The 14,902-nt window shown below is 36.6% G+C and overlaps 2 protein-coding genes across 2 annotated transcripts in view; one reads left to right on the forward strand and one right to left on the reverse strand.

The window, feature by feature from the left end:
• Positions 1-4,512, reverse strand: part of LOC150084619 (atlastin-2-like) — a 403,792-nt gene extending 399,280 nt beyond the window's left edge. Inside the window, exon 1 of the mRNA XM_090375357.1 lies at positions 4,492-4,512. The gene's annotated coding sequence lies outside the window, so the exon portion shown is untranslated. The remainder of the gene's footprint in view (positions 1-4,491) is intronic.
• Positions 4,513-5,184: 672 nt separating this feature from the next.
• Positions 5,185-14,902, forward strand: part of LOC150084620 (uncharacterized) — a 582,065-nt gene continuing 572,347 nt past the window's right edge. Inside the window, exon 1 of the mRNA XM_090376306.1 lies at positions 5,185-5,218. The gene's annotated coding sequence lies outside the window, so the exon portion shown is untranslated. The remainder of the gene's footprint in view (positions 5,219-14,902) is intronic.

Consider the following 14,902-nt stretch of genomic DNA (forward strand, 5'->3'; position numbering starts at 1 on the left):
ACCCATTGATTACCATCCTCTGTCTTCTAGCACTTAACCATCCTTTTATCCATTGTAGCAACTTACCCTTAATACCATTCTGCTCCAATTTGTACAATAGTCTTCCATGCGCAACAGTGTCAAAAGCTTTCCTGAAATCCAAATATATGATATCAAAATTATTTTTCGCATCCAGTTCCTTTGTAACCACATCATAATATCCTATCAAATTTGTCAGACAAGACTTTCCCTTTACAAACCCATGCTGTGTCTGAATTATTGCTGCAGTCTTGTCTAGATGATCCTGCAATGCATCCTTAACCAGCGACTCCATTATTTTACCCGGAACAGAAGTTAAACTAACTGGTCTGTAGTTACTCGTGTCACCCTTCGATCCCCCTTTGTGAATTGGGGATACATTTGCACATCTCCAGTCCGTGGGAACCTCCCCTGAATCCAAGGATGCTCTCATAATTATGGCTAAGGGTTTGCTTAGTTGCCTTGCCGCCTCCTTTAAAATAACTGGATAGATCCCATCCACCCCAGGTGCTTTTCTTACGTTTAACTTCAACAATTTCTCTTCCACTTTGCTCTCGGTTATTACAAAATCATTAAGTATCTTGCTACAATTTGATAACCTGCTGCCATCAGAGCCATGCAGGTTGAATTTCTTTTATCATCCGAGAAAATAACCAACTTCCATTGCTCAGGGGGTCCATTTGACATGCTCCTTACAAAAATTAATCAGGCCTTTTTCATTTTTTGTGTGAGGAGGGGCTTCTTCTTAGGACAATGGGCTACAAGTCCATTTTTGAAGAGGCGTCTTCTGACTTACTGCACTTTCTACCACTCCTGTATGTTCTTCCCATTCTCTTTTCAGCTCAGAAGAAGTTTATGGTTTTTAAGGCATAAGCGCTGCAAAGCGCAGTCCTGTTTTGGTGTAGAGACTCATTGCATCCGGTTCCTTTTTTCCTATCAGCTGAACCAGTATTCTTGAGTTTGGAAAGAAATCTACTCACTGTCGACTGAATACAAGACACTCTATAAGCAATTCTTGGTGATTCTCTTCTACTTCTCTGGGTAATTCAGATTTTTTTTTTTGGCTGGTGCAGCATAAGCCTCAGGCTTCCTTGCACCCTATGGTTAATAATACGACAGGAACAACATCCTTCATCACGTAAAGCAACAATAGCACTCTTTCTTTGTGGCATCAAATGTACGTAACTCGCCATCCTGATATATGGGGATTTTAACTTCCCAGATATTGACTGGAACTTGTGGGTTGGTCACTCACACACTAGTCAGACTTTTGTGGATTTATTGGATGATTGTTTTCTGCAGCAGCATGTTCGAGAGGCAACCAGAGAAAGTAATACTCTTGATCTGGTTATCAGCAGTGATCATTCGTGTATTAAGAATTTGCAGATAAAGGAACCACTAGGTGGCAGTGATCACAGTGTGCTGAAGTGGGATTTACTCAAAGAGGTAACTACCGTCAGGGGTAAAGGAAAGGGTTTTTGCTTCCGTAAAGGGGAGTACAGTGGTTTCAGACAGTTTATAAATTCTGTACAGTGGGATCGACTGACGATGTTACAAACAGTAAATTCTAAGTGGGAAGCATTCAAGGAATTAATCGTGGAAGCTACTAGACTTTTCATACCAATGAAGAAATATTGTTCAAGGTTTAGGCCTAAATGGTTATCAAATGAACTAATGAGACTCGTGACAGAGAAGAAAAATGCATGGGATGCATATAAATTATCAGGCGACGCAGAAGCCTGTAGCAGATATAAGCTAGTCTGTAATCAGGTCACAAAGGAGGTTCGGCAGGCAAAGGCGGAATACGAGAAATCTTTGGCAAAAGATGCTAAGAAAAACAGCAAGGATTTCTTTACTTATATAAACTCTAAAAGGAAGGGGCTGAATATGATTGGTCCACTTGACATCGATGGTTTGACTGTTGATGATCCTGCTCAGATAGCAAACAAACTGAATGAGTATTTTGCATCTACATTCACACGTGAGGAATCATTACAGTTTGAAAATGGAAGAAGGTTATCAAATTGTAGCAGTGTGCTTAATGATTTTGTAATAACTGAGAGCAAAGTGGAGGAGAAATTGTTGAAGTTAAACATAAGAAAGGCACCTGGGGCGGATGGGATCTATCCAGTTATATTAAAGGAGGCGGCAAAGCAACTAAGCAAACCCTTAGCCATAATTATGAGAGCATCCTTGGATTCAGGGGAGGTTCCCATGGACTAGAGATGTGCAAATGTATCCCCAATTCACAAAGGAGGTTTGAAGGGTGACACGAATAATTACAGACCAGTTAGTTTAACTTCTGTTCCGGGTAAAATAATGGAGTCACTGGTTAAAGATGCATTGCAGGATCATCTAGACAAGACTGCAGCAATAATTCAGACACAGCATGGGTTTGTTAAGGGAAAGTCTTGTCTGACAAATTTGATTGGTTATTATGATGTGGTCACAAAGGAACTGGATGCAAAAAATAATTTTGATATCATATACTTGGATTTCAGGAAAGCTTTGACACTGTTGCGCATGGAAGACTACTGTACAAATTGGAGCAGAATGGTATTAAGGGTAAGTTGCTACAATGGATAAAAGGATGGTTAAGTGGGAGAAGACAGAGGGTGGTAATCAATGGGTGCTGCTCTTCGTGGACTAATGTTATTAGTGGAGTCCCACAGGGTTCGGTGTTGGGTCCACTGTTGTTTTGTATATTTATCAATGATATTGATGAAGGTATATCAGGCTTAATGTCGAAGTTTGCAGATGACACGAAGGTTGGCAGGGTTGTTAATGACAGTAATGGCAGTGTGCTACTGCAACAGGATCTAGATAATTTGGGCAGATGGGCTAAGAAGTGGCAACTGAAGTTTAACCTTGACAAATGCAAAGTACTGCATATGGGTAGAAGTAACCCTAGAGAAACGTACCAACTGTATGGTACTACACTTAAGGTGGTAGAAAATGAAAAAGACCTGGGAGTAATTGTGCAGTCAGATATGAAGTTTTCTGAGCAATGTAGACAGGCTGCTAGGGCAGGTCATGGGGTTTTGTCAATGATATATAGGAATTTTGCTAGCAGGGAAAAGGAGGTGATTGTCCCTCTGTATAAGGCAATGGTCAGGCCAAGCCTTGAGTACTGCGTACAGGTCTGGGGGCCTCATTTTAGGAAGGATGTAGATTTGCTTGAGCGTGTACAGAGAAGAGCAACACGATTTGTGAGGGGAATGAAGGGATCCTCTTACCAAGAGAGGCTTAAGTTCTGCAAATTGCAGTGGCTGGAGACTAGGCACCTGCGCGGTGATCTGATTGAGGTCTATAAGGCCTTGAATGGGTTGAGCACGCTGAATTCTGATGGGATCCTCCCACTTGTTCAGAATACGAACCTACGGGGACATAAGTTCAAATTAAGAAAGGATAGATGTAGAATAGATGTGCGGAAATTTGCCTTTAGCCAGCGGGTGGTTAATTGCTGGAACAAACTTCCATCTGTCATTGTGGAAGTTGATAGGTTAAATAAATTTAAGGAGGAACTGGACAGGCAATTGGAGGGTATGGTGTGATTTTTTTTTTTTTTTTTTTTTGGCTGATGCTGCATAAGCTCCTACACTTGCTTTCTTGCATCAAGTGCCACTACTACTATATGCAAGGAATGACTGCAACTCTTGCAGAGCGTGCTTATATAGCTGAAAGTAACAGCTGATGCAATATACATCATCATCACTTGCGTGTGTAAATCTTATCTGATGCAATCTGTAAGAAATATTGCCATATACTTACGTAATTCGGACGACAATTACAATTTTATGGGGTGATGCACTTTCTTTGAACACCAGTGTAGCAGTAAGAGAGGTAAAAAAAAAAACTAACTACGTCATTAAAGGCTATACTGGGTAATAAAAAATAATTTTTGATAACTACATGGAATGTTCCGCCATCTTTGAAGAAATATTTGTATTATTAACGGGTTAATTTTTAGTAAGACTTTTATTCTGTAAACAATGTTCCTTCCCGCATTCCCAGTCAGACGTGCATATATATATGTCGTGTCTCAACTTCTTATAAAACTGAATCTGCTACTGTTTTAAGAAGTATATTTTAATTTATAATAATGCTAATTACCTGTTCAATTAAAAAAAAAAAAACGTGGAATTATCTTATCTGTTCGACAAGCAAGATTTAATATGACATTTTCCAACTACCAACTACGTCGTTTGGAAAATGTTACCAGTGCGAGCGCGCGTTTAACACAATATGGCAGAATCAGTTTCAAAAATCCCGCTTTTATTTTACTATGGACAATGTATATATATTTTATTCTATACCTCTCAGTGAAACTTAATTCCAGTTACACCAAGCATAGTCAAATACATATATTTCTGATATACAGAATCGTTATCATCCTAAAAACATTTACCTAATTAAGTTATTTTGTTCGTCTAAATATAACAAGCCAATGTTAATTTGGCTATGTTAACTTACTTGCTTTGTAACTAATTTTTCGCAATAGTTATCATGGGTAATTACTTGTAAGATCCGAAATAAAATTTACTATCTTGTCCTAATGCAAGTGATAATTTAAAAGATTAGCACGATAATTAACCTGTTACCGAGAGAAAGATTACATACGCGCGCTCGCCTTTTCACAATTTAATGATTCGATTTCTAATTGCTATTATAACTTTCAGCTTCATTCATCACATGACTATACAAACGTTCAGTCGAGGCTACATTTCCCAGCATGCTGCTAATGCGTGGATATCTACCTTCTATAAGACTACTTTCATATATTGGAGGTGTTTCGGTATCACTTCGCCGAATTTTGTATTTAACTATACGCTATGAAAAGTGACAGGTGTTTTTATTTGATCAATTTAGAACCATTAAAATCCATTTTATATATTAACAAGAATATATAAAATTACAATGCTTTACACAACTTGTCGACCTTGGAACTACTTAATCAATCTGTTTAGTATTAACTGGCGAGTAAACGTTTATGGAGGAAAGTATTGTAGACATTTTGTATGTTACTACATGAAGTTGTAATTGCGGTGCTTATAGAGACAGGATGAGCATTTTTCACCCAAACGTAAGTGAATGCGACAGTACATAGTCTGAAAATTGCAAATGCTAAATTGAAAGATGCATTGCATTACCTTTGTGATTAAAACTGATTTCTTACCATCAGTAATAGTGGTTGCAGAAAGTAAGTCTTTAACGATAGTTGAATTCCCTCGGTGTATTTTCCATCGCAATCTGTTATTAACGCATGAGCTTACTGAGACATATGCACTCATTTTGTTGTATACTTATTGTGGAAGCATGTGAAGCTGTTTGTGTGGTGAACGGGAGCAACGTGACTTTTGATGTTTCACATGGTGGCCCCAGGCACCCTTTTTATGCATTATTTTAAGTTCCGTCTTGCTAACTTCGAATCATCGAGCTTGAAAGAGTTGCGTATATATACACCGTGGCGAATGCATTCGTGCGTGCTACAAGCGTTTTTCGTTAAGTAAACCTGCATTGCTGTACATGTATGCCGCTGTCAGATGTTGCAGGTGCTGACACTTGAGGTGTTATTGCTAAGTGCAGTGATGGATTTGATGACATTTGCAGAAGTTAATATGATTTAAGAGGGGAGGGGAAAAAAAAATATATATATATGAGCCCAAACTAGCTCATATATTTCCAACCTGTTGGAAATAGTATAACCAGTGGGTCATTTATTTTACTTCTCCTTAACTCACACATATATATTTTATTTTGTGAATATTAATAAAGGTAGCATAGTATATCGTGTAAAAGCGCTGCTAAAGTGTGTGATGCAAGAATGCTAAAAGTATACAGAAAAACGAACCATTACGTATGCGGCAGTATTTAAGTGTGCTATCACTGTTTTCAGGAAGAATTACTGTATATGTTGAAAGTTTAAAAACTGGCTATCGCAGCAATAAGGAACAATAACAGTTGCATTTTCTACATTATATAAACATTCTGTTTGATAATGGGCCAAAATAATATATTACACAGCTCCCTCCACTACACATTAAAATTAAGCCCTTGTTAAAAACCACAAACAAGCAAGGAGTACGTGAACAGATACGCAACGCTGGACAAGGGGGTATGCTATGTTATTTTTGTCAAATTTCAGGGCTAGTGCACCTATAGCCTTTGCTAAAAATGTCATACCTTAATTCTTAACTACCGTTTTGCAGTTGTATGTGTGTGTGTTGTTTAAATATAGTATATAATACTGTAATAAAAGGTTAAACAATTTATATTGAATAATAAAAGCGTCAAACATTTCTACACAGGGTGCTAGCTCCCAGAGTTTTCTAAAGGCAGGGGCCAAAGAGCATTCCAGGAAAACTTCGATTTTCATATAGCAATAAAAATCCATTATTTTGATCATAGGGAAAGCTGTAGCCCTTCACTCCCTACATATGACTGGCCCTGGATGTCACCCTCTTTTTTTTTTTTTTGTTTTTCAAGAAGCGATAGGGTGACAGTGGTTTATGAAAGTAAAAGTACTTTATTTACCAAATAACTCTAGTACTAGACACTGAATTTGTTAATCAAAATTAATAAAAAGTCATGTTAATAACCATGGAAGGCCAAAGTAAATTATATATTTTTTACTTTTATGATTAATATACAAAGATTAAAAAGAAATTGAATGTAGCAGAATTGATTGGTTTTTGATACTCTGCGGAAGAATAATAGTCACATTTTGTTTTTTTCTTTAAACATAAAATAAGATTTGTTTTCATTTCTGTGGTTATTAACTTACTAGTGAATGCATCAAAAATAGTTACAGTAGCAAGGTTATTGGTGTATGGATTTCACCAAACAATTATTTTAGGAAAAATTGCCAAGAAAATGTGGCTGGCTGTGGTCCATTGGTTAGCATGCACAACCACAAGTCAGGGAGGTTCAGTCCAAATGCTGCTATGGAAAATGCTTGGCTCTTTATGAAGTGTGGTGCCAAAAATCTGGCTGCCCTTAATAGTTATTTAAAACCTTTAAGCATTGCACCATATTTTTTGAGGACTACACATACACAGAAAAATTTATCCTATTAACCTTAAAAATTTATAAGAAATAATTTAAAATTGTTCACCTTTTGATGGTACATTTATTTTTGGACTGTTATGAACACAACTGTGAAAATTTCATTTTTTTAAAGTAAAAATATTTGTAATTATTCTTTTAATGCCCTTACTTCTTTGCAATGATTCAAACATGTTTTTTTTTACCACTTCCCTTGTTTGCCACCATGTTTCAGTAATTGGATGCAAGAATGCTGCTAACTTTAAATTCCTGTTTTTCAACATGTGCATATAATTATTGGAAAGAAGCGTAATCTGATCCTGCATTTTTCTTGTTTACATGATAACTAAACAGAGATTTATGGAATTTTTTCAATGGTCAAATTAAGGAAAACATTTGTTGAAAGGTATTTGGAATTTCAACTATTTGGATTGAATAGATGTGGAGCATGATATCACTAAAGTCATTGTGAGGTCTCAAAGACCTCACCTTTCTTCCTTATTACTGTTCTGCTTCCTTATTACTGTAGATTGAAATTCTCTAAAATGTTCATAATAAGGAAGCACATCAGGATCTGATGATGATTCAATATAATGTATGATGTCATACATATATTGTCTTATAACAGGCAATTTAGGATGAGGTGTAACTGATTCTTCGTCTTTGTCATCATCGTCTTCCTCTTGTTCTCCATGAAGAACATTTTCCGTAATCTCTACCTCAGAAAAAATTTGATAGCCCAGATCACCTTCATCATTTTCGAGCCACTGTTCCACATCATTCTCAGTTGCATTTTTGTTGCCAGCCCTCAGAAGAGTGTCCCGAAAATTAGACACCTCAACTTCCTCAGAGTTCATTTCAGGTTCTGTGTTGTACAACTTCTTCCAAACATTGGCCAAGGTGGTAATCTTCATATCTTTCCATGCAGCTGCTAAGTTGAAGATAGCAGATCTGATGTTGTATGCATGTAAATTTTGCAGTGTCCTGGTGCCTCTTGTATCTTCTTCTGTTTCTTCCAAAACAACCATCACCTCTTCCAAAAACTTATTCTTATACAACCTCTTACATACAACGATTACACCCTGATCCATCGGCTGTATCAATGAAGTAGTGTTAGAAGGCATAAAAACACATTTAATTCTCCCGTCCCAGCTAACTTACCTTTCAGCATTAGGGTGAGCAGGTGCATTATCTAGCAGTAAACCAGCCTTTATTTCACGTGAAGAAATTTTCAGCACATCTGTCTGATGGCGTCGCACATCAGGAATACAATGGTTAAAAAACCAGTCACAGAAAATATCTATTGTAAACGAGGCATTTTTTGAGTGGGAATATATCACCGGTAACTAACTAGTTCATTAAACCATTTAAAGCACGAGGTTTTTTTTGCCTTACCAACTACCATAGGCTTAAGCTGATTCAAGCCATCAGCATTTGCACAAAATAAAACTGAAATTCACTCCTTTTTAGCTTATGACCAGGGGTGCTTGTTTCATGCTTGTAAGCTTGGGTATTTTCAGGAACAGCACGATAAAAAAGCCCAGTCTCGTCAGCATTATAAAGCTATGATAAAATGAGGCCTTCATTTTTAATGAGGTCATTTAGATATTTTCTGAAAGCCTCAACTTGTTCTTCATGTGCACCTAAAGATTCACCACAGGTTATTTTATTAACAATGCTGTGGTACTTTCGAAAATGCCACAGCCATCCATCACTCCCCTGAAATTTTAGGTCCATGCTATTTGCAAAAAAAAAAAAAAAAAAAAGTTCTAAATTTTTCCTTTAGGAGGGAAATTTTTTGTCCGTTAAATCTGGTCTGTTGAAGCGAGGCCTACTGTATTTTCAAATTTCGTGCACTGTGAAGAGTGCACGAAATATATTTGAAATAAATTTTAAGATAAGCCTGAAAATAAAAGTAGCTAATAGTATCAAATATACACAATGTGTTATTTTAATAATATTTATATACATAATAAGCAGAAATATATGTGTATGTGCAGTTTCAAAATTTCATGCACTTAATTTTTTTTTTTTTTTTTTTAATTGGAAAATGGAACAGACTAAGATACTGAGGTTTCTATTTTATATCTAATACATTTTCTTTTAATTTTTATCAAAATTATTTAAAAAAAAAAAAAGGTTTAAAACACTCCATATTTTAAAAATTTTGCCTGTTCAAAAACTTAAGTTATAACAATAAGTATTGCAATCCATTAAAGTACATGAAATATTGCCAGTGTTCATGCAGAATTAAAAAAAAAAAAAAAAAAAAAAAAATCCAAAAATTAAAATAACAGTGAGCACTTGTCAGGTGCCCCACCACCTCTTTTGCTACAAATGGGGGTGCCACTGCCATTGGGTTAAAATTCTGCATGTTGTGGTCGTGCAGAGTTCAGATTTTCTGTGAGACTATGAATAAACACCAGTTTCAGTAGTTGTTTCGTTATATGTTTGGAGTGTGCCAGTTTTCTTGCCATGTCTGCTGTACCAGTTAGACGTGGAATGGCAACTGGGAGGTTCCTTTCCATAGCATGTATGAAATGCAGACTGAATTACCATTGCAGTCTTGATTCTTCAGAAAAAAAATTTGCATTGCACTCTCAAGATAATTTAATGCAATTCCTCCATCACTCCATGTTGATAACACCTGGATCCCTAAGCATTATTTTTGTAAATAGTTATTCTACTTTTGAATAAGACGATTGAGCAGATATTGAGCAATAACTCTTTGTGTGTGTATGTATATATTGTGGTGTTAAGGCTTTAAAAGGATTTGATAAACTAAATGTCAGTGGTATCTTTACTTCTTACCGGGTGACATACACAAGGGGGCATAAATTTAAATTAAAAAGGATAGTTTTAAAGGAGATATGCAGAAATTTGCATTCTTCCAGAATAATTGACTGTTGGAATAAACTTCTGCATAGTGTTATGGAGGTAGGAAATTTGAATAAATATAAAGGGATGGGCAAATAAGTTTTTTGTTCACATTGTATAATAATTATTGATTCCTTTATTATTACCATATGATGCAATAGAAATACAAGATATTCTTTAATTTTGCTATATTTTAAAAAACATCAATTAAAAAAAAAACTATATATGAACCCAAACCTAATTAAATAGGTTTTTTTTTTTACCTAATTAGTTTCCCAGAAATGAAATGTATTAGAACTTATGGTGCTCACTACCACTCTTGCAGTTAGCATAGTGGTTATAATTACCATCCTTCTATACCAGATGATAAAAGAATTCAAATCCCATCAATGACATAAAGAATTTTTGTAGGCTTTCCACAGAAACTCTGATTTAAGAACCTGGAAAAATCAATCAAAAAATACACACATTTCCAGATAATATACTGACACCTAATAGCCTTAGATGCTTTGTCACTAGCGCCTCCTTAGCCAGGTGGGAAGGAGCAGCAGTGCGTAGCACACACTTCTTGATTAAACCGGGGTTCGAGCCCGTCACCACCAAATACGGAGGATGCGGAAAGGTCAGGGAATGACCACCGCATATCCCCAGAGCAATATGGCCTTAGTTGCTGATGCTCCAAATAACAAAACAAAAAAAACAAAGCTTTGTCACTTTAAACTCACATGCATGTATTTGCTGCCACATGTGGGTTGAAGTTTGAAAAGACACTTCTTGACATTGTTCTTGTATTTCTGTAGATTTTACTTTTCGGGAAATACATATATAGATGATTTGATGTTTTCTAAGTAGCAAATATATGCATGCAATTGCCATATCAATGTCATGAATTGGTATATTTAGCCTAAGACTGTTACATTGGAATAGTTGGCGCCTCCGTAACCAGGTGGGAAGGAGCAGCAGTGCGTAGCACACGTTTCTTGATTAGACCAGGGTTCGAGCCCGTCACCACCAAATATGAAGGATGCGGAAAGGTCAGGGAATGACCACCGCATATCCCGGAGCAATATGGCCTTAGTTGCTAATGCTCCTAAAAACCAAATAACAACAACATTGGAATAGTTCTGGAAATACCCTGAATTGCAAAACAAATCATATAATTCTAAACCTACCAAAGTGCTTGTTGAAAGACTTTTGGCAGGTAGCAGTAGTAGTAGAGGCATGTGATGCAAGAAAGCAAGCTTATGTGGCATCAGCCAAAAAAAAAAAAAAAAAAAACCATTTCACACATCCATCCCTCTGAAAGTTTGTGCAGTTCCTCCTTGAATTTATTTAAGCTCTCAACTCCCACAACAACAGATCTAAGTTTGTTCCAGCAATCAACTACCCGCTGGGCAAATTTCTGCACATCTATTCTACAATAGTCTTTCCTCAATTTGAAGTTATGACCCCCTCAGATTCATAATCTGAGCAAGAGGAAAGATCCCATCAGAATTGAGCCTGCTCAACCCATTCAAGCCCTTATAACCTCACTCAAGACCACTTTACAGGTGCCTAGTCTCCAGATGCTGCAATTTGCAGAACTTAAGTCTTTCTTGGTAAGAGGACCCCTCCGTTCCCCTTGCCAATCTTGTGACCCTTCTCTGTACTTGCTCAAGCAACTCTACATCGTTCCTAAAATGAGGCCTCCAGACCTGTATGCAGTATTCAAGATGTGGCCTGACCATTGCCTTATACAAAGCGATAATCACCTCCTTTTCCTACTAACAAAATTCCTGTATATCATTGACAATACCCCATGACCTGCTCTGGCAGCCTGTCTGCACTGCTCAGAAAACTTCATATCTGACTGTACAATTACCACCAGGTCTTTTTCATTTTCTACCACCCTAAGTTTAGTACCACACAGTTGGTACTTTTCTCTGGGGGTTACTTCTACCCATATGCAGTACTTTGCATTTGTTAAACTTCAGTTGCCACCTCTCAGCCCATCTGCTAACTTTTCTAGATCCTGTTGCAGTAGTATACTATCATTACTGTTATTAACAACCCAGCCAACCTTCGTATCGTCTGCAAACTTAGACATTAACCCTGATATACCTTCATCAGTATCATTGATAAATACAGAAAACAACACTGAGCCGAACTCTGGGGTGACTCCGCTAATAACATTAGCCCATGAAGAGCAGTGTCCATTGATTACCATCCTTTGTCTTCTCCCACTCAACCATCCTTTTATCCATTGTAGCAACTTGCCCTTAATGCCATACTGCAGTGGTCTCAAACTGGCAGCCCGCGGGCCGCATCCAGCCCCCAAAAGCAATTTTACATGGCCCGCAAATACATTTCAATTATATTTTTGTTGTTAATACGATGCTTATATTCACTCTCATTTTGTTAAAAAAAAATTCCAGCCTGTCAGCTGCTTTCAGATCGTGCATTCGGCCCGCATGCAATTTGAGTTTGAGACTACTGCCATACTGCTCCAATTTGTACAGTAGTTTTTCATGTGCAACAGTATCAAAAGGTTTCCTAAAATCCAAGTATATGATATCGAAATTATTTTTTGCATCCAGTTCCTTTGTGACCACATAACAGTATCAAAACAAATTTGTCAGACAAGACTTTCAAATCTTACCAAACCCATGCTATGTCTGAATTATTACTGCAGCCTTGTCTAGATGATCCTGCAGTGCTTCTTTAACCAGTGACTCCATTATTTTTCCCAGAACAGAAGTTAAACTAACAGGTTTGTAATTACTTGTGTGACCCTTTGATCCCCCCTTTATGAATTGTAGACACATTTGCACATCTCCAGTCCATGGGAACCTCCCCTAAGTCCAAGGAAGGTTTCATAATTATGGTTAAGGGTTTTCTTACTTTCTTTGCCACCTCCATTAATATAACGGGATAGATCCCATCCATCCCAGGTGCCTTTCATATGTTTAGTTTCAACAATTTTTCCTCCACTTTGCTCTATAATTACAAAATCATTAAGCTCCATGTTAGAGTTTAATAAGCTTCTGTCCTCCGTATACCTACAGAATTCTTCATGTGTGAATGTAGATGCAAAATACCATTCAGTTTGTCAGCTATCTGATCAGTATCATCAACAGTCAAACCATTGAAGTTAACCAATCTGATTTCTCACCTTTCTTCTAGAGTTTATATAAGTTAAGAAGTCCTTTCTGTTTTTCTTAGCATCCTTTTCCAAAGATTTCTCATAATCTGCCTTCGCTTGCCTAACCTCCTTTGTGATTTGATTACAGACTAGCTTATATCTACCATAGGCTTCTGTTGCCTGGTATTTTATATGCATCTCATGTATTTTTCCTCTCTGCCACGAGTCTCTTTAGTTCATCTGACATCTGTTTAGGCTAAAGTGACCAGATATCCCGGATGCAAGTCATTTACACCGCATTGCAAACTGTCCTGGATTGGACCTGTAGCCTCCATACTTAATGGCAAACATAATGCAACTGATTTGCGTTATGTTTGCCAGGAACAAATTAAGTTGTGGACATCAGAAAAAACACAACTAACCATAGAAATCCTGAAAGAAACTCTACAAGTTCAGTGCAATGTTGCTAATTCTTGTGAAGAATTTTACAAAGAAACAGCAAATAATGAAAAATTCACTCAATGGAAAAATATATTATTATTATTATTAACCATATGGTGCAAGGAAGCCTGCACCATATGGTTTATATTATTTAATTTCTATTGTTTTTATTGTTAAAAGAAGTATGTATTATTATTATTTCACCGAAATATCTATATAATAAAGTGGGTCTGGACAAAACCCCTTGAGACAAATAATAATACAAAATTTTTAACCATAATTTTTGTTGTTATTATTTGTAGTCCTTTAATCATGAACACTTAAAGAACAATTCTCTGAGATGAAAAATATAACATTCATCATATCACAAGCCTGCAATAAGGAAGGCATAATAAGTATTGTACTGTAGCATACATTAGCATTTGCATTATAAATTTATAGCTTGCTGTTTTACAGGAGAACAAAATTATTTACACAAACATAAAAAGGAACATCACACTGTATCTATGAAATATCAAACAAATAAAGCACAATATTTAAAATCTCCTTAAGCATTAAGGTTCATTTTACGTTCATTAATGTTAATAAGTTTCATTTTATAATAAGGTAAAGTTCATTTTATTTCCATGTGATGCTGTGGCCTATGCCATTCAGAAATTCCTCCAAGCTCTTCCTCTCATTCACATAGTCCAGACATAGGTTCTTTAAACACTGTTGATACTCCTTTGTGGCATGGTTGACTTCTTTTCTTGGAGGCTCACCACAAGAATCCTTAATCTGGGCACTTGATACAAGGTCCTGATCCTTTCTAATACTTTCACTGGCCTTCCAAATGGTGAGGTGGTCATGCCTCAAAAGCCCATGGAAAGCAAGGTTCCAACTCATGCATAGGTTGTTGGTGCGATCCTCCTCATCAGTGGTTGCCTGATGGATATTCCATAAATGTGGCAGAAACGGGAGGAATCATTCTCATGCGTACTAGAGAAAGTTTTCCATCAGGAAGAGCTGGTGGATGGATGTAATAACAAGTGCTGAACACTTAGGTGCTACCGAAATAGTCCATTAGGCATTCCAGCCCTTCAAAAAACTCGGAGGAATTTCTGAATGTCGTAGGTCACAGCACCAGGTGGAAGTAAAATGAACTTTTCCTTATTATAATATGAAACTTATTAATTAACCTTAATGAACATTAACACTTAAAGAGATTTTCAATATTGTGCTTAATTTGTTAGATTTTTCATTTAAACGGTGTGATGTTCCTTTTATTATGTTCATTTTTATGATTGTGTAAATAATTTAGTTCTCCTGTAAAACAGTGAGCTATAAATTTATAATGAAAATGTTAATGTATGCTACAGTACAATACTTATTAATGCCTTCATTATTGCAGGCTTGTGATAT

This window comes from Mastigoproctus giganteus, chromosome 6 (genome assembly GCF_048544385.1).
Source record: "Mastigoproctus giganteus isolate SK-2022 chromosome 6, ASM4854438v1, whole genome shotgun sequence".
Classification (NCBI taxonomy): domain Eukaryota; kingdom Metazoa; phylum Arthropoda; class Arachnida; order Uropygi; family Thelyphonidae; genus Mastigoproctus; species Mastigoproctus giganteus.